The 18,358-nt window shown below is 50.7% G+C and overlaps 2 protein-coding genes across 2 annotated transcripts in view; one reads left to right on the top strand and one right to left on the bottom strand.

The window, feature by feature from the left end:
* SLA (Src like adaptor) overlaps nucleotides 1–8,956 on the bottom strand; it is a 34,343-nt gene extending 25,387 nt beyond the window's left edge. The window contains exon 1 of the mRNA XM_081258082.1: nucleotides 8,741–8,956. The gene's annotated coding sequence lies outside the window, so the exon portion shown is untranslated. The remainder of the gene's footprint in view (nucleotides 1–8,740) is intronic.
* The window catches only part of TG (thyroglobulin), a gene marked incomplete at its 5' end in the record, with an annotated part of 239,511 nt that overhangs the window by 172,760 nt on the left and 48,393 nt on the right, over nucleotides 1–18,358 (top strand). The gene's annotated exons all lie outside the window — the stretch shown is intronic.

An 18,358-nucleotide genomic window follows, 5' to 3' on the forward strand; every position in this document is an offset into this window, starting at 1 on the left:
TTCTAAGGCATTTGTGTGCTATTTGGAGGAGTTAAGGGAATCCAATACAGAAAAACAAAACAAAACAAAAGACTTGAACATTGCGTTTTACAGATGGGAAAACTGAGGTCCATCCGAGGAAAGAAACATACCCACGGTCTCGAGATGAGAAAGTGGAGTGGAGGCTGGGAGCCCAGGTTCTCGGTCCTCTCCCTGTTTCTGTCTGGCAGGTGGGCGCAAGCTGTGAGCAGGGGCTGGGCTGGGCTGCAAGCACTGTATCCTGCCCGTGCTTTTCAGAAAAGCTCATCAGTCCAGCTGCCCCTTAGAGGTCTGCTCGCTGGCTTCCTATCGACTCCAAGTAGGAGTGAACTCATCTGAAAGAGGCTTTGATTTGAGAAGAGCGAAAGTGCCTCCAGAGACTGAGAGCTGGGGTCTCCCTAATGAAATGGCTGAACAATCTGATTTAATCTGTGACAGTTTTATGCAGTGGCTGGAGGTGGGAGAGAGGGTATGAGAGACAATTGCTTCTAGAAACAATAAGGAGAGAGCCAAAGAGAAATGAGTTAATTGACATCGGCTCTGAACAGTCTTGCTTTCCTTCTCCCTTTTCTTTGTGATGTCAGAGGATTGACTCTGGCCTTCGCCTCTTCTTTTTCCCCCAGTCTTTGGATCAACGCTTCTTTTTCTCTGCATGACCTTGGGCCCCAGTTTACTCTTCTTAAAAATGAGATGAGTGGAAAAGGTGATCTCCAAAGAGAGAGCCACTGAATCCCTTTCAATTCTAGCAAGCAAGACTCAGTGACCTTTTGAAAATTATTACTAAGAGAAAAGACCCACTGTCACTTTCTTATGAAGTCCCATTAGACAGAATCCAAGCCTTGTCTTTACACCCCTCAAGGTCCAGGCCAGGCAGTTCAGGTGTGCTGTCTGCCCACCTCTTGGTGGGCAATTAGCAGATGCCACTGCCTTTTATCTTCCCAGCATCCCAGGAGGCAGAGTTTCCCAGCTCACCTTCTCTGTGTAGGGGTCAGCCAGTTAGCTGCCCTGCCCACACACCTGGGGCTGGAGCCCCGGAGACCAGAGATGCAGGGGCCTACCTTCCCCTCCTGGCTTCAGAGCCCACGTCCTTTTCCCAGGGCCATGCTGCCGTCTCCACTGGAAGCCAGGTCCCCGAGGGACTCTGTTCAATAAATGGCTGGCCACCCTTTGAGCGGACACCTGGCGTGGAGAGGTCACAGGGATGTGGGCTGTGCCGTCTCCAGATGGTTTCTGTTTGACCAGATCAGGGATCCTTTTGTCGTGTGCTCTGCGTTTTCGTGTGGACACAGGGGCTCAGACTTCTCAGAGCCTTCCACTCCCAGGGCGGCATCCCAGGACAGCTCTGTGCCTCTTATCCACTTTGCACTTCTAAAAGCCAGCCTCGCTGTGGGAAAGGAAGTAACCTGAACCCCTTCATCATGTGACAAGGGGGCGACAGCTCGAGGAGCCCCAACCAAGGGAAGGCAGGTCTGGGACAGTTGGGAAACCTTGGGGACAGTTGGAATGTGAACACCTACTTAGGGATGGAACCCTCCCTTTGGCCCTAGGTATTTCTTCCACAGAGTGTGACAGCGGGAAGCCCACCCACGTGACCTGCTTCTAAGGTGTGGGAGCAGATGGCCCGAGTGGGGACCCTCATCACCCGTCACATCCAACCCGCCACAGCAGCAGTCATGTCAGAGCCACTGCCACCACCTTAGGTGGTCAGCCCTTCCTCTGCCAGGCACCTGGCTCGGCATTTTACAGCCTTCGTCCCCTGGGTGGCTCACAGCAGCCCTGCTCTATAGGCAACATAAGTTAAGTAAAGTGTCCAAGGTTATACGATCAGGAAGAGGACAAATGAGTTTTAAACCAGGTCTGCCTGACTCCAAAACCCCTGCTCTCAACCACCATGAAATACTGTCCTGTTTCTCTGCCCCCTGGTCCAGCCCAAGAACTCAATGGAAAGTGATTTTGAAAGGTCATCAAAGCAAGCTTCGGGGACCATAAACTTTGGGGTGAAACTTCAGTCCAGGGGACGCAGAGGTTCCGAGGGGTCTCTTGGATGTCAGGTGGCAATGTTTGGAAGCCCAGGGCTGGGGATCTGGCTGGGAAGGGCGGGCGGGGCAGGAGGGACAGGAGAGAGAAGCCAGTTAAGGCCTGCTCAGGTTCAGCTGTCATGGCCACTGTTAGGTGGCCTGGCATGGTCAGGAGGGCAGGAGTGAATCGTGTGGAATGTTTTCCAGCCTTTCAAAGCATTGTTTTAAAGAACTATTAATGCTATGGGGGAAAAAAAGAACCCAAAACAAACAAACAAAACTAGTCATGCTCATACTATCTCAATTTTATAAAACTTTAACATGCATATGCATATATGTAGAAAAATATTAAAGGAAATTATTGCCAAGATGTTTCCAAGGGCTTTCTCTGAGTAGTGATTTTATAGGTGAATTTCTCGATTTCTTCTTTACTCCTTTCTAAAATGTCCCAATTTTTCTCCCATGTGCCTGAATTGCTTTTATAATCAGAAGCAGAACTAGAGAAGAACGAGGGTGCCTTGCAAACAGGGTTTTCAAAGCAGGCAACCCTGAGTTCAGATGCCAGCTCCCTGGCCTACTGGCTGTGTGTCCTTTGGCAAGTTATTACACTTCTCTGAGCCTCGATTTCCAAATGCAGACATCTGAGATATTAATACATGCCCTGAGGGGTTATTTTGAGGACTAAATTAAGGTCATATTTAAGCAGAGATAAGTTTGGTAAGATGGGATAGCTACAGATTTACCCATGCTGGATCCCTTGGGGTACTGGGTGGCCAGCTAAGTCACCGTGTGAGCTTGAGCAGTTCTTCCCCTCCTTGGGCCTCGGCTTCTCAAATATGATGGGGAAAGAGTTGGGCTAGACAATGGCTCACAGCCCTTTTGCCTCAACTACCGTGCCCCCCACCCCCTGCCCCGTGCCCCGTGAGTGGTAGTGGGTATCCGCCCAACTGACTTGGGACTTGCTCAGGGCTGCCTGTGGTCTGCCACTCCGCACCAGGGGCAATAAGAGCTGGGACAGGGCCTTAGCATCGGTTGGCTCCCCTGCCAAGGATCTCGCAAGATTTCCGGGGGGCACCCCACCACATCCTGACCTCGCTCGGCAGGTGCACCACCCCTGTGACCCACATCGTTCCCTGCTCTCCTCTCCGGGCAGGTGCAGCCACAGGCCTGTCCTCCCTGCCCCCCAGGCCCATCTTCTTCTCCTGCCGCTCCACGGAGAAGGAGGCTGCGATACAGTCTGCTGGTTGAAACCTGTTTTAACAAAGTTGCCCCAGAAACTCAATATGAAAAATAGATAAAAGCAAGCTGCCGGTTGGAGGCTGGGGGCTCAGCACTCTTGCCCCTTTATTTCTCCTGATAGGACTCCCTGATCCTAGGATATCATAAAGCACAAATTGAAACAGAGAAGTTCAGTGCCCTCACATTACAAAGAAAAGGCTCAGAGAGGGCAAGCCCTCTGCTCAAGGTCACTCAGTAAGTTTGGATAAGTGCTATGACCCCCTGTCCAGCACTCTGTCCACCACAGAGAGCCATTGCCCATTTGTCAGCACTGACCCACGTGTCCATGAGCCCGTGTTCTGGCCCCTTCCACCCTTGGGTGTCCGGAAGGGGATCTCATATACCCTCAGGATAAAAGGGAGGCTTGGCTTTACCCTAAGACCAGGGTGGATGCATCCTAGAAAACTTTTTATGGTCATTTTAGGATGTCGTAGGAAGAAGCCAGATTTGGGACCTCTTGGTGCTGGGGCAAATCTCAGTTTCACCTCTTAGGAAGTCACTAAACTTCTTTCCACTGTTTTTTGTTTGTTTCTATTTAAAAAACGAGCATAACCACATCTGCCTTGCTGGATTTTTCACGAGTAAGAATTAGAGAGTAGGTGTTACAAAACGAGCACATTGTGGGGCAGGGGCGGGGGGTTCTCTGCGGCTCAACTCTCTGCTGACAATAACTGTGCTACAAGCAAGTGCCTTCTCCCCAAACCTACGGGATCCATGTGAAGTGGTGTCCAACGCGGAGAGGTGGGCAATACAGTCATTCCTGACATGGCTTTAATACGTCATTGAAAGCAAAATTTCTAATTTCCCCATTTCTTTTTTTCTAGATCAGCTTTTCATACTCAGAGCCTCCCCGCCACAGCCAATACCCAGGGCTGGTGGGATACGGTACCTCCAGTCTGTGAGCCTGTTGGACACTGAACACATCTGACAAAAAAGGGTACAAATGAGGTTCAGGCCCCAGGCCAGGTCCTGGATACCCTCATAACCTATAAGCTGACATCATAATCCTTGGCAATGAGAAAACAGTCGGAAAGACAATTATTTTGATGTTAGATCACAGATACACAATTGGACAGAATAGGACAACAGTGAATATGAAATAGGCTTTTCCTTTCATTTTAAATCTGGATGCTTGGGAAATGCAGGACTCCTTAGAAAGAGGAGGGCATCTGGACACGTGAGTCCAGGGATCGTGAAGTTAGTGATTCCTGTATTACATCGCTTTTCCCAGCAAGACTTAGTTTTGCTTTTTGGTCATACACACGATCCACCAGCAAGGCTCATAAGCTTATGGAGCAAGATGGAAATTGATATCTTGCCTCCTAACGGCATCTGCATGTGCTGAACCCCGCGTGAATCACTTGTCGAAACACACAGGTGCCCGGGTGAGGACCCCCGAGCTACTCTTTTTCAGCTCACCATTCCATCGTTATCTCTTTGGCTTCACCTGCATTGCCCCTGAAGTAGATTATGATTCTGACACTCATTTCTGTGATTGTCTGATGAATGACTGTAAGTGCCGTGAAGACAGAAGTCTGTTTTCACTCAGAGCTGGAACACAGTAGATGTTCCATAAGGAAATTAAAGGAATAGATGAAAACTGAGGAGACACTGTGCCTGGGAGAGACACGCCACTGTCATTATGCCTCTTGTATGATTGAGGAAACCGAGGCCAGAGAGTTTACATCACTTGTCCGAGTTTATCACCAAGCTGGTAAAAGAGAAGGCAGGGTTTGAACCCAGGCGTCTGGTTCCAGAGCCCGGCTCTTAAGTACTCTGCTCTGAAACATAAAGAAATGGACGGAGGGTTACATAAAGCTGAATCGACCCCCTTTGTTTTTTTTTTGTTTTTTTTTTTTTTTTTGCGGTACGCGGGCCTCTCACTGTTGTGGCCTCTCCCGTTGCAGAGCACAGGCTCCGGACGCGGAGGCTCAGCGGCCATGGCTCACGGGCCCAGCCGCTCCGCGCCATGTGGGATCTTCCTGGACCGGGGCACGAACCCGCATGCCCTGCATCGGCAGGCGGACTCTCAACCACTGCGCCACCAGGGAAGCCCTCAACCCCTTTTTATGACAAGATCACGGCACTTCTCTTGTGTGCTAGAGGGTCAGGTACATCATAGATGTTCAGTAGATGGACCAATAGGCATATTGATAAAGTAGCATATTGGGAAGTGGGTCCTGACATTCTGGGTGCTTAGAAGTTCTGTCTGTTCAGAGGATGTAATTTTTTAGCTGATTGTCCATGTGACTTGGAGGGTGTGGAGGTCTGGAAGAGTAGGGGAGATGGCACATCTATACTTTGAGAAGGAGTGCGGCCACCTGCCAGGGTTAACGTGAGAACTAAATTTAAAGACTTCAGTGACGACTGGTTCCCCTCTGCTCTCTGTCCTGGGCTCGGTCCCCTTTGTGGCTCACGCCACAGTTCATCATTACGTATTTGTTTCTTTAACAACCCCAGGTTATAAACTCCCTGAGAACACGATCCCATGTCTATTATATTGCTCAGTGAAAAATCATTACCTAGCAGGTACCTGGCACATAGTAAGCGCTCACTGAATTCAGTCGAGTGGATAAAATTACCATCTACAAAGTACCCAGCACAGTGCAGGCAGGCGGGGCTGTGCTTTCAGGGGCAGCCTGACCCTCTCAAGGTGGCCCTTTCCCCCTGAGCAAAATCGGGAGGACGATTCCCACTTTCTTCTGAAGCTCCTTGAGTCTCCCCACCTTCCCTCCCCCCTCCCCAACCCTGAGCACCCCCGGCCATGGTCCCAGCTGCCTGGATGGTGCCAAGGAGGGAAGTGTGACTTTGCAAAGCTGTTTGACAACAAAAGTGAGCAACTTTGAGGCCACACAGTTTCTGTCTGTAGCTCAAGTTACCGTAATGAAATGAGACCCCTCCCTTCGTGGTTCTCAGGAGGAAGTGGTTCGGACCCAGTGTACTTATTTCCTTTGGAACTCTTGGGGAGGAAAGAGAGGGAGGAAGTCAGTCACACAGTACAGCCTCAATGCATATTCATTAAGGGAAGGAGAGATGGATGGACCGGTGGACAGATGGATGGATAAATGTGCTTACAGGGCCCTCAGGTTGGCTGACAAGAACCAAATGCTCTAGCCTCACATGCTGGAAAATTTTAATGAGAATTTTAAGCTCCAGCTTCTCTCAGAGCTGGGGGAAATAAATTCTTGCTGAATGTCAAATGAAAAATTAAAACCCAGCAGCATCTATTAATGCAGGAAGCTGATTGGGGTTTATTGAAATGAATCATTTCTAAGTCTTTAAGAAAGATCCACTCCCCTTGGAAATACATCGCCAGCACTCGAAGCTCAGCGTGGGGAAATTTTTTCTGTAATAGGAAAATGATTTCAGTGCAATACAAACCTACCCATCCCATGTCTGTTTCACTTACATGAGATGGAGGAACACTTAGAAATAAGCATTCAGAAAAATCAAGAAGGAATGTCCAGGTCGTCAGCTGTGCAGTTTGACCCATGATATTTAACACAGTCTGCTACTGTTTGCTGCCTAGGGATATACAAGTAACTTGGGGTACTTTAATTGTCTGGGTCAGGAATGATATTAATAGCTGCTATTTAGTATTTAGCATCTCCTACGTACTGTATATAATTTAAACTTCTTACTAACACACGGAAGCTGGTCTTTTTACGAGGAAAAAACTAACCCTCAGAGAAGCAAAGTAACTTGCCCAGAGTCACTCAGTTAGTTCACTGGTGGCCGACCCAGAACGTTGGCCCAGGTGTAGCTGATTAAAACAATGGGTTTCCCTGGTGCTACTTCCCTGATTCTAGATCTGTTTAAGACGCAGGAGTCTAAATAGCTTTCAGTCTGTCTGTTCCATCGTTTTTGTTTTTTTTAATTACTATTTTTCTTGAAGTTTATTTATTTTTTATACAGCAGGTTCTCCTTAGTTATCTATTTTATACACATCAGTGTATCCATGTCAATCCCAACCTCCCAGTTCATCCCACCACCACCCCTGCCCCGCTTTGCCCCCTTGGTGTCCATACATTTATTCTCTACATCTGTGTCTCTATTTCTGCCTTGCAATCAGTTTTTAATATTATTACTATTATGTTTGTCAGAACATGTTAAACACTCTTAAATAGAATTTTTCCAACTGGAGACTATAGACTGCACCAGATTTGCCAGAACTTCGATTTGGCCTTACCTCCCCAGTTTTAAAAGGACCACAGCCCCAGTTTACGGCACCTCATAGCAAACTACAGAAAAATGATTTGCAACTATGGGGTGTTACTTCTCCTAAGACAGGAGCACTGCTTTAAAGACACACTTCTGTCCTTCCCGCAGCTGCTCTCACTGCGGTAAGGCTCCCCCTTCCCCACCTCAGCCCTTGGAGCCCTCAGAGGCTCTCACCAGCTGTGTGACTTGGATGAATCACCAAGATTCATAACCTCTCTGAGCCTCATTTTCTCATTTGTCCAAAGCAAATAATCATCGTACTCTTACAGGATTGTGCTGAGGAGGGCAGGAGAAAAGCCTTTCCTGCAACACCCCTGCCCTGCCGCTCAGCTCGGCAGACCCCTTCCCTTCACCCTGCATGCATGACCCCAATTCAGGACAGTCTGAGGCCAAAAGCCAGGTCATCTCCCTGGCACCAGGCTCTCTGGACATCTAAGAACCTAAAAGATGTGGAGTGTGCCACATTCCTGAGGGGATTCTAGTTCTCCCAAATCTCTTCTAATCCTCACATTTTGTTTTCAGATTTTATATGCCTCGCATGTTTGCCTTTCTTTTAATACCGCGCCTGCCCTGTACACAGCCCACCTACTTGGATTCCTGTTGCTTATCATCATCCGTTCTCGTTGGCATCTTCCCACAGAAGATCCACACTCCCAAACTCCTAGAAGCACTATTGTGATGTCCATGTACCTTTAGACATCATGACTCCACACTGATAGCATTTATTGAGCACCTACTATGTGTCTGAAACTGGCTTGGGCACTTTGCATATGTCAGCTCATTTAATCTGCTCGATACCTATGTGAGTTGGTACCATTATTCCCACCTCACAGAGGAGAGAATGAAGGCCTGGAGAGGTTCAAATGTCTCGCCCAAGGTCACACTGCTAAAAAGTCTAATAGCGAGCAGGAGTGTCCTCGGTAAGAAGCCTGCTATGTGCTAGGATGTTCTGTGGCTGGAAAATCTTCCCTGGCAGGAGCGTGCCCATCCCAGCTCTCCCAGCCCTTCCTGCCGTACGGTTCCCCATCACTGGGCAGCCACGACGCGCCAGCCACCGTGTTAGGTGCTGAGCCTCACTTGGGACCAGGTTCTGCCTGTCCTCCCAGAGCACATCTGTCTCCAGAAAGCCCACCTGCTACCAGCTGTGTGTCTCTGGGGTCCTGAAGCCTCCCCCGCCCCAGCCTCCCCATGCCATCCCCAGATACCTTCAACAGCTGGGCATGGTCTCCCCTGGGAGTAGCTGAAGAAGACCCGCCGGGAGCACCATCACCGCCTCTCCATCAGCTGCTGCTGCGGCGGCAGTGAGCCTCGCGCGGGTGCTGAGGAGCCCATGCTGTCAAGAAGCACAGTTACTAAACCAGTTGCAACTTCCTCTGCTAGAAACAAGAAAGGCTCGCGGAAGGCAGGTTCCTGTTTTCAGCAACGGCACTGAGCAGACTTCTCTCTGTAAGGACAGGGCAGATAGCAGCATTGTTCATTTTGTTTTACAAAGCACTTGGGAATATGGGCAGCTTGATTCTAAATGTCTGGGCCACGCTTGGCTTTCAGACACTGGAATGTTTTGTCTCTAATTAAAAGGCAGAGGAGGCCAAGAGGCTGCTCTCACGGTCCCCAAAGCTCACTGGGTCCAAGGAGGCTGTAGTTCAGAGCTGCAGCTTCTCTTTTCTCAGTTTATTGATGTCACTGCCCAGTGGACCCTGGAGCAAAGCCTCTGGCCCTGGCTCCGCTGTAGATGAGTTTTTAATTGGCAGAGGCTTGAAATAGTGGGCATCAAAGACCCTTTACAGAAAGGAGCAACCCACCAGCCTTCCCGGGGAGGCATACCACCCCTCAGCTGTGCTACAACCAGAAGAAACTAGAAAGGTTATGAAAAATAATCAGCTTCTCCAGGTTTCTGCTTCAGGTTGACTAAGAAAACAGGGTAACTGAATGTGTGATGCTTGACTGGATCCTGGATCAAGGGAGAAGGACTAGAAAAACATTGGGATGGAGGTGGGCGATATTCAAATATATACGGCATGTTAGGTCACTTGTGTCGATGGTAATTGTCCTGGGTGTGAGAATGACATTATAGTTATATGAAGAAAGTGTTAACTTCTGAGTATTTAGAGGTCAAGAGGTATGGTGTCTTTAACTTTCAAATGGTTCATTAAAAAGAAAACACACACACACGCATGCAAAGAGAAAGAGAATGAGAAATGTCTTTGAGAAATGAGAAAGCAAATGTGGCAAAATGTCATACTTTGTCAATCTAGGTGAAAGGCATAGGTGCACTGTACTATTTCAACTCTTTTGATGGGTCTAATAATTTTTAAATGATAGTATACAGCTCCCTGTTCATAGCATGTGAATCTCAAGCAGGAATCTCTGTTGGTGGCAGAGATGGAAGCTGCCAGGATGCCGACTCCAGGTGGCCCGCCTGGAGTTGCCTGCATGAGCTAGGAATGCCAGATCAGTTCCCTCTGAGAGCCCTGGCCCAACCCGTGCTTCACAGAGAAGACAGAACATCCAGGGACTTGCCCAGAATCACACAGCTGGTCCCCAAGCAGAGCCAAGGCCAGTGTCACGGCCCCAACCCAGCAGGGCCAATACGGACAACGGGAGCAGTCATTTAGAAACCTCTCTCCGTGTTGTTCTCGAAGATGAATTAAAAACACCAGGGCGGGGCTTCCCTGGTGGCGCAGTGGTTGAGAGTCCGCCTGCCGATGCAGGGGACACGGGTTCTTGCTCCGGTCCTGGAGGATCCCACGTGCCGCAGAGCGGCTGGGCCCTTGAGTCATGGCCGCTGAGCCTGCGCGTCCGGAGCCTGTGCTCCGCAACGGGAGAGGCCACAACAGTGAGAGGTCTGCATAAAGCAAAACAACAACAACAACAACAACAACAACAAAAAAAAAAACACCAGGGCTGCTTCTAGATTTAGCAGAAACTCTGCACTAGAGAGATGATTCCTTAGACAACTCGTAAAAGCCCCTGCTCTGCACAGGGCACTTGGTGCAAAGACTAAACTGACGATTCGCCTCGAAGGGGAAGAGCGGGTGTGCGGGGGGGGGGGGGGGGGGGGGGGGGGCGGGGCAGAAGTGGAGTTGTTTTCCCCCAGAATTCACACAGAGGAGGAAAAAAGGTTTAGATTAAAAGTCATGAGCTTGGGCTTCCCTGGTGGCGCAGTGGTTGAGAGTCCGCCTGCCGATTCAGGGGACGCGGGTTCGTGCCCTGGTCCGGGAAGATCCCATATGCCGCGGAGCGGCTGGGCCCGTGAGCCACAAGTCATGAGCTTTCGGCGACTTTTCAAAAAATATTTATTGAGAATCTATTGTGAGTAAGACTCTGAATTCATTCCCTCATTCAATCATTTATTCAATGAAGTTTTCCAGGCACTGGAGTTCAGCCGTGCACAAAAGCCCCACCCTCACTGAGCTTATTACCTCCTCCGGGGAGCCAGGGGATAAGGACTGAACTATAGCAACTGTCAATTCCGGTGACTCTACAAGGAAATGACATGGCCAGTGTGATAGAGGGGACCGGGATGGGGGATGGGCCCTCTGTGCCATTGGCTGAGACCCACGGGGGGAAAAGGAGCCGGCCTTGGCACAAGCTAGGGGCTTAGAGGCCGATGCAGACTCTGGAGGGTAGGGGAAAGGCACAGCGGGGCTTAAGGAGGCTTCGAGTCTGATGGCGGAGGCTGACAGCAGGCAGGCACGGACCAGAGAGCGGTCTCTATCAAAGGCAGCAGTCCACACCCAGGAGAAGCTGCTGCAGAAGGAGAAGCCCAGAATTTGGAGCCGCGGGAGCCCGGGTGGCGGGAGCCACTGTGCCCATGTCCAGGGGGTGACTGGGTAGCCTGGGTCTGTTGCTGACTTGCCCTGGCCCTGGTGTTTCTCTACCTCCCTGGCACCCCCGGGGTGACCGCGCCAAAACAGAACATGTGTGAGAAGATGTTCTTGAAGCTGTCAGCTGTGCTGCCAAGAACCCTGGGCTGCGGGCCAAGCAGCGGGACGGTACGAAGGTCAGAGCCGACCCTTAGCAGGGGATGCCCCCGCCAAGGTCCTTAAGGATAAGTCTGGGGTCAGCCCTGGCTGGATGACCACGCTGTGTCCGGCGGCCACACTTTAGAGCACATGGAGACACCCAGGTCCATAAGTGTAAAAGCACCTGATTTCTGGAGGGCTTTGCGAGTTAATTCGCTGTTAGGACCCAGGCTAGTGGCCACAGGCAGGTTAGCAAGATGCCCCCGTGAGTTGAGATTTGCTCAGTTAATTTCCTCGTACTTATGTGCAGTCATCACCTTATTGAAATGAAATGTTCCACTTTGTAAGCAACCAGATTTACACACTTAATATTTTCGGAGGCTGGGTGTAACCTCCCCACCTGGGGGTCCTCAGGTCTCCTAACCCAAGCAGGACCAAGCCCACTTCTCCAGCGTCAGGTCTCAGAGGGGCTCCAGGCTCCAGGAGGTAAAGGTGACTCAGCGTCACACGGCGGGGGAGGCAATGCTTAAGCCCCACAGTTTACAGCTTGGTCCAGTGTTAGCAGCTTACCAGTCCTACTCGAAAGCATATTTCCTTCTTTCTACATAAATGTTGGAAAGGATAGAAGATGAAAAAGGCGACCTCAAGTACTAGTAAACGCCCTGTCAACGGGGAGAGTCAAGTGTAAGTTAGTTCACTCAGTAGGGGAGTTCAATAAGCATGTGTCGGACATGAGACTTGTACTTGGTGCAAGTACAAGTAAAACTGTCGATGGGATTCTCCTCTTCAAAGGGATTAAAACATACGAGCTTCAAGATCCCATGCAAGCTACTGGGTTCTCTGAGAGCCAAGTTCGTGCACCTCCTATGGCTGGATAAGTACTGACTTATTCACTCCTTCAGTCATTTATTCAACAACCATTTGCTGAACACCTGCTATGTGCTAGGTGCTGCTCTCGGTGCTGAGTTAGAGAAATGAACAGGTAATGGCATAGAAGGTGGCTGAGAGAGTGGGGACAGCAAGGAGAAGGCTCATCTTGGAAGAGAATTCTGGAAAGATCCCAGAGTGCCACCATCATGAAGATCAAGGGGAGGAGTCATCAGGCAAAGCCAAGGGCATGTGCAAAGGTTTGGGGTTACAAGTTCTCACAGTGTTCAAGGAGCAGAAAGCACGGAAAGGGATCTCATATTGGGGGGGTGCCAGGAAAGGAGCTCGGCTCTTGCTGTGGCCCCTCTTTCTTCTTTCCAGTGGCTCTCTATGTCTAGACTTCACCCAGAGAAACCGAGGCTCCTCAGGTTTAACTTACTTGCTCTGGGTCCCCCATCTGATGAGGTCTAGCCCCAGGAGGTGAGCTTGCTGTCACTGTTTTGCTGGCTCCCACCTGGTCCTCTCATGTCCCCATGCTTCTGTCACTCCGTCCCAGCCCTGTACGCCTGAATGAGACTTAGCGCCTGTCTGCATCCTCCTCAAGTACCTGCTGAAGACTTCTGCGCCCCACAGGGCCAGCTCCGTCCCACAGGACCAGCTCCGTCCCACAGGGCCAGCTCCGTCCCTTTCCAACATTCATCACGGTTTGTCCTCCCCACTCCTCCCGTGAGTCCCCACTCAAGGCCTCCACGCCCCGTTCCCTGCAGGGACCTCCTGCGCCCCTCTGCACTGCAGCCAGGGCTCCTACCTCTTCACCATGTACTTTGCTGCTGCCCTGCCCTGCCCTGGGTGAGGGGTCCTCCCTCCTGCCAGGCCCAGCCCAGAGCTCACCTCGTCCTTATGAGTTCCCAGACCTCCCCCAACCCAAAGGGATCGCCCCCTCCTTGCAACACCCCTTGGAGTTTTACCTGCCCCGCAGAAATAGGACACACGCATATTGGAGTCAAAAAAGAGAGCGGTTCACAGTATTGGGAGCTCAGTGACCTTGCCAAGGTTTCTGAATCTCTCTGTGAGCCAAAATGGTGTTACTATAATCCTACTTCTTTCCTAGATTGTGAGAGTCCGTGGGAGGATGTGTGTAAATTACCTAGCGTAGGGCAAGGCACGAGGTGGGGCACGGGATATGCACGCCTCCCCCCTTTCCTTTCAAAGTGAAGTATAAGCTGGGGAGGGCAGGGACAGGTCTAACACATGGCCGTGAGCCCAGCACCCCGCCTGCCCCCACAGATGACCCATACCATCAAGTGTACAGACAGATGGAGGTGATGCATCTGCCTTCTGAACAAAAGCATGTACACTGTGAATATTGGCTCTTCACCTCTGGGGGGGACAATGAGCTAACCTTGAAAATCATCTGGGAGACCTCAGACCCTATTGTTTCTCTAGAAGTGGGAGTTGGTCATGTTTCTGGAACCATCTCCAAAGTAGTGTAAGTGGTCCGTGTGGGTGAGCTGAATTCTCCAGCTAGAGTGGGACCTGACGTACATCATCAGAATCTCCGTGCTTCCCTGGCAGACCTCTTGGAGCTGACAATGTTTTGGGGAAAAGAGAAGCAGAAGCTCTGTTTGCGCCGGGCATTTCTGCTGTGAGGAGTTGCATAAATGCTGCCGATTCACCAGAGCCGTTCTCTTCTGTTGTTGCTCAACCCGACCCCATTGTGTCCCCCTCAGGGACAGTGGGTTCCCAGAGCCGGGGAGGCTCTCCGAGCGGGAACCCGGTTTCAGCCTTCACAACGCTGTAACTTTGCTTTCCTCATTAACTTCCTCCAGACGCACTAAGATGCAACTCTTTTGTTTTCTAGGTCTAACAGGTGTTTATTTATTTAAATGAATACTGTATTACGTAAATATCAGCCTAACTAACGCGAGTCATGAGGCTAAGCTCTGGGGGCACAAGGATGACTGGGACACATGCCCTGTCACCCAGGAGGTCAGGGACGGACCACAATGACAGGGCAGCGCTGTGGGGCGTCCAGGGCGAAGGAAACCAAAGGAAATGGTTCAGAATGTTGCAGTGGGCCCAAGGCTCAGTGGACGGGTGATGCTCAGCTCACCCGTGAACACAAGCAGAGTCCACCGAAGGCTACACTCTTGCTGGTGCTGGCCAGGACGTTCCGTTTGTGCCTTCCCGTTTTTTCTTGTTACGGGATGACAAGTTGCATCTTGTCTGGAGGTGGAAGTGACTTCAGCATCTGCCACTCAGCAGTCATGCTGCCCCCTGTGACCTCCTCTTCACTCTCAAATGCTCCTGGGACAGGCTGAAGAGTTGAGCCTCCTCAGATCAGCTCAGTCTCAGCCCAGACCCGCCCCAGCCTTCCACCCACCCTCCCTGCATTGCACTTGGCATCTGTGTGGATTCCTCCCCGGTCCTCATGGCTCCAACCTGCCATCTCAGTGACCTTCCCCTTTCTCCTACTGCCTGGCAGGCTCTGATGGCTTTGCCTCTGAATTTACTTCTATAGTTCCCCTCATTTTAGGATCTGCCAGAACCAGGGATGAGTCTCCAGTCCAGGCCAGCCAGGGCTTGATCCTTTCCTCTTAGGGACTCAGAGCCTGGAGGAAGGGCTCATGTTCCCTTTACCCCGTGCAGAAGGTGGGATCAAGCCCTGTGCCCCCAGCTCATGTCCTCTGTCCTAAGGTGATGTTCTTCAGCTGTCCCAATGCCCTATTCCCCAGGCTGGCTCCTGCCCCGTGACATTGGTGGGGAGGAGGGATGGAAGATGTGGTGCCATCTGTCTGCAGGATCTTAGTTCCCCAACCAGGGATCCAACCCGTGTCCCCTGCAGTGGAAGCGCAGAGCTCTAACCACTGGACCGCCAGGGAATTTCCTAAAAAAAAAAAATGTTTTAAAAGGATAAGGCTACTTAAGTGATATTTATAAGTAACTATGTTAGAATTTTCCTCCTGTGCTCCAATGGATTGTCTCGTGCACCCTATTTGCGAGACCAAGACTCTAGTAGAAGCATAAAGGAGGAGACAAGGCATCATTTCTAAACGCAGAGCATTCTTAACAAGGAATTTGGAAACATTGTGAGCTGTCTTCCCTTGGGGCAAATATATAGTCAGTCTTCTGGGAAGGGCACAGAGATCCTTGTGAATTCCACTTAGAACAAAGACAAGAGACAGTCTCCCCAAGAGAAAGAAGAGGTGGCGCATAGTGGCATCCGGCGATATCAGGCCCCATGGAGGGAATTTCTTCAAGGGTCTCCCTAACATCTCCCTTTCCCACCTCCATGTTGGTCTGACTTCCAGAACCGTTAAGTTCCATGAAGGCAAGGAGCCTACCTGTTTTGTCGGTGCTTGGCACCTAGCACGAGCACCTTGCATGGCCAGAGTGGCCGTCAAGCATTTACTAGGAGTCAGGAAGGGCAGGGAGGGAGGATTGCCGGGCGGGACAGAGGGAGTAAAAAAACAGAAAAACTCCCCTCCCTGGAGATGACAAACTTTCTGAGGGTTTTAATCACCTTCAGATTCCCTGCAGCATCTGGCATACAAGAGGTGCTCAAAAATGCCCCTGGAATTCTCCTGATAGCGGACTAGCTTCTAGCAGCAGAGCAGGCTGTGTCCCTGGGCTGGTAGAAACAGCTGGACAGACATTTAGAGATCAGGCCTCTGTGACGAGCTTCCCAGCATGACCAGAGTCAGACCTCTTAACTGCTTTGCCCCTGTATTTTCATCTCATAAACAAGAATAGCCATTAAGCTCGCCCAAACACCTCGAAATGTGCGTTAACAGCACAAAAGGAGGTTACGATCTATCACAGGATGGTTGTGGCTTTTATTAAAGTCCCCTTTCTAACTTCTAACTCGCTCGTTCTATGATGCCTTAACACTTCTGCGAGATAGGCTTTTCACGCGTGACGAGATTCTGTGGTTGTCCTCTAAAGAACAAGCTCAAAACTGGCCTTGATGTAATTTAGAATGGTGTCATCCATTTATAAGCCACTGGATGGGTGTGAAATTGTCAGGCAGCCTTTACGGAGCCTCAGCTGAGCCACAGCTAATTACACCCAGCATCACCAGGCCGCCAAGGAGGGAAAGGAAAGGACAGACCAGCTCAGCCGCTTAAAATATCCTTGTGGCCAAAACAGAATTTCAACCCCAAAGCCTTCTTTAGACTGGAGAAAATTTCACTCTTTTTTTAAATTTTAGTTTGAGTAGCAGTAATGTTATAAATGATAATAACTGATCTCTGACAGTGCTCTCCAGGTTATAAAGTATTTTTCAAACCTGTCATTTCATTTAATTTTTGCAAGAACTCTTTGAAATATCAATTCTGAGTTTAATGACGACTACTGTTTATTAGAAACCTAACACATGTAAGCACATTACCTTTTATGTCACCAGCTCATCTCAACAAGCAAGTGAGGTAAATATCCTTCTTACCCCCATCTTAGATTTGAGGAACTGAGACACGGGGAGTGTAAATAGCTTTCCTGAGGACACACAGCTGGTAGGTGGGGGATGCTGGACTTGAACCTGGGCTAATAATTGACATACGGCCCGTGCTCTCGATGCCGTACCTTGAGACACTATTATATACCCATTTTACAGGTGGGGAAACTGAGACCCAGGGAGTAAAGCCACTTACCGAGTTGTCAGCTCAGGACTCAGTAAGATTTCTCTAATCCCAAAGCCCATGCTCTGCCCATTCTTTTTTCTCCACTGTATAATAATTTATACTTGTGTTCCCTGACATATTTGAAGGGGAGGGGGTTACAAATGATGTGACATGGACTCCGGGAGCTCAGCTGGGGCAAGGATTCAGGAGGGTACCTATTTAGTTCATAGTAATGCATCAGCACCTTAGCCAGAGTCCCCTGGGATTGTCCACACGGGAAGGTTTGGGGAGCGGGTCTGCCGGAATGATGGGCCCCGGGGCTTCCCTCGTTTACAGGGCGGGCGCTGGGCTCAGACTTCACACCCAGCTAGAGCTAATACAAAATAAGGAAGTGGGCAGTGGAAAATGCCAGGCCCATCTGAACACACAAAGCCAAGTGTGGGAGGGTTGGGGTGTGAGGCTCAGGCCCGAAGGCACAGCCGCCAGGACAGGCCCGGGTCGCGGGTTTCACTTCAGCTGGTTGTGCAGACAGTTTGCCCTCTGCAACCTCAAAGAGCAAGTCCACGGTGGCCTCTGTGGTCTGGACGTTATGGGAACCCTGGACCGTCCACTTCTGGTGCGGCCCCTCCCTCCAGGCCTCCTCCCCACCTCTGTGGCCAGCACAGGGACTCCTATCCTGGAACCTGAGCCCAGCACCCTGTAACTGAGCTCCCTGGGGCAGTCCCCTCCCCCACGCCTTTGCTCGTGGCACCCAGGAAGGCCCTCTTGGGCCAGTGCCCTTCCTCCCAGCGCAGCCTCTTGCCGAGGTGCCCCCTCCTCAGCTGACCTCTCCAGGGATGTCACACCCACGCCGGCCACACCCCTCCTCTCTGCTCTGCTTGCTCCACCCAGAGTCACCACCAGTCATGTCCATGCAGCCCAGGTCACCCCTCCTGCTGCTACTGTCCCCTGAGGGGACACCCTATCCCCCAGCCAGTTCCCCTCCTGCACACACAAGACCATCCGCACCTGCCAGAATCTCAGAACTTCCACACACACTGCGCTTCTCCAGGGCAGGCACAGGGAGCCCTTTCTATGGGTCAGGAGCTGATTGGGGCCATTTACTCCAGGAGGGAAAGGAGCAGGAAGAAAGCAAAGGAGGGGGAGATGGAGAGAGGGAGGCAATCGGGGGTGACGGGGAGGAAACTAGCAATCAGACATGGCTTTTGCACTCCTAGATGTCTGGGCTGGGCTCTACTGTCTTCTAGCTGCTCATATTCGGTGGGGAAGTTCACGTACCACAGCTGACTGTGGAGTCAAACTTACAGGGAAAACAAGCAGCTCAGTGTCTCCCGTGGGGCAGAGTGGCCAGGCTTCGGTTCTAGGCCAGCTT

The sequence above is a fragment of the Mesoplodon bidens genome (genome assembly GCF_964165515.1).
Source record: "Mesoplodon bidens genome assembly, chromosome: 16".
NCBI lineage: Eukaryota > Metazoa > Chordata > Mammalia > Artiodactyla > Ziphiidae > Mesoplodon > Mesoplodon bidens.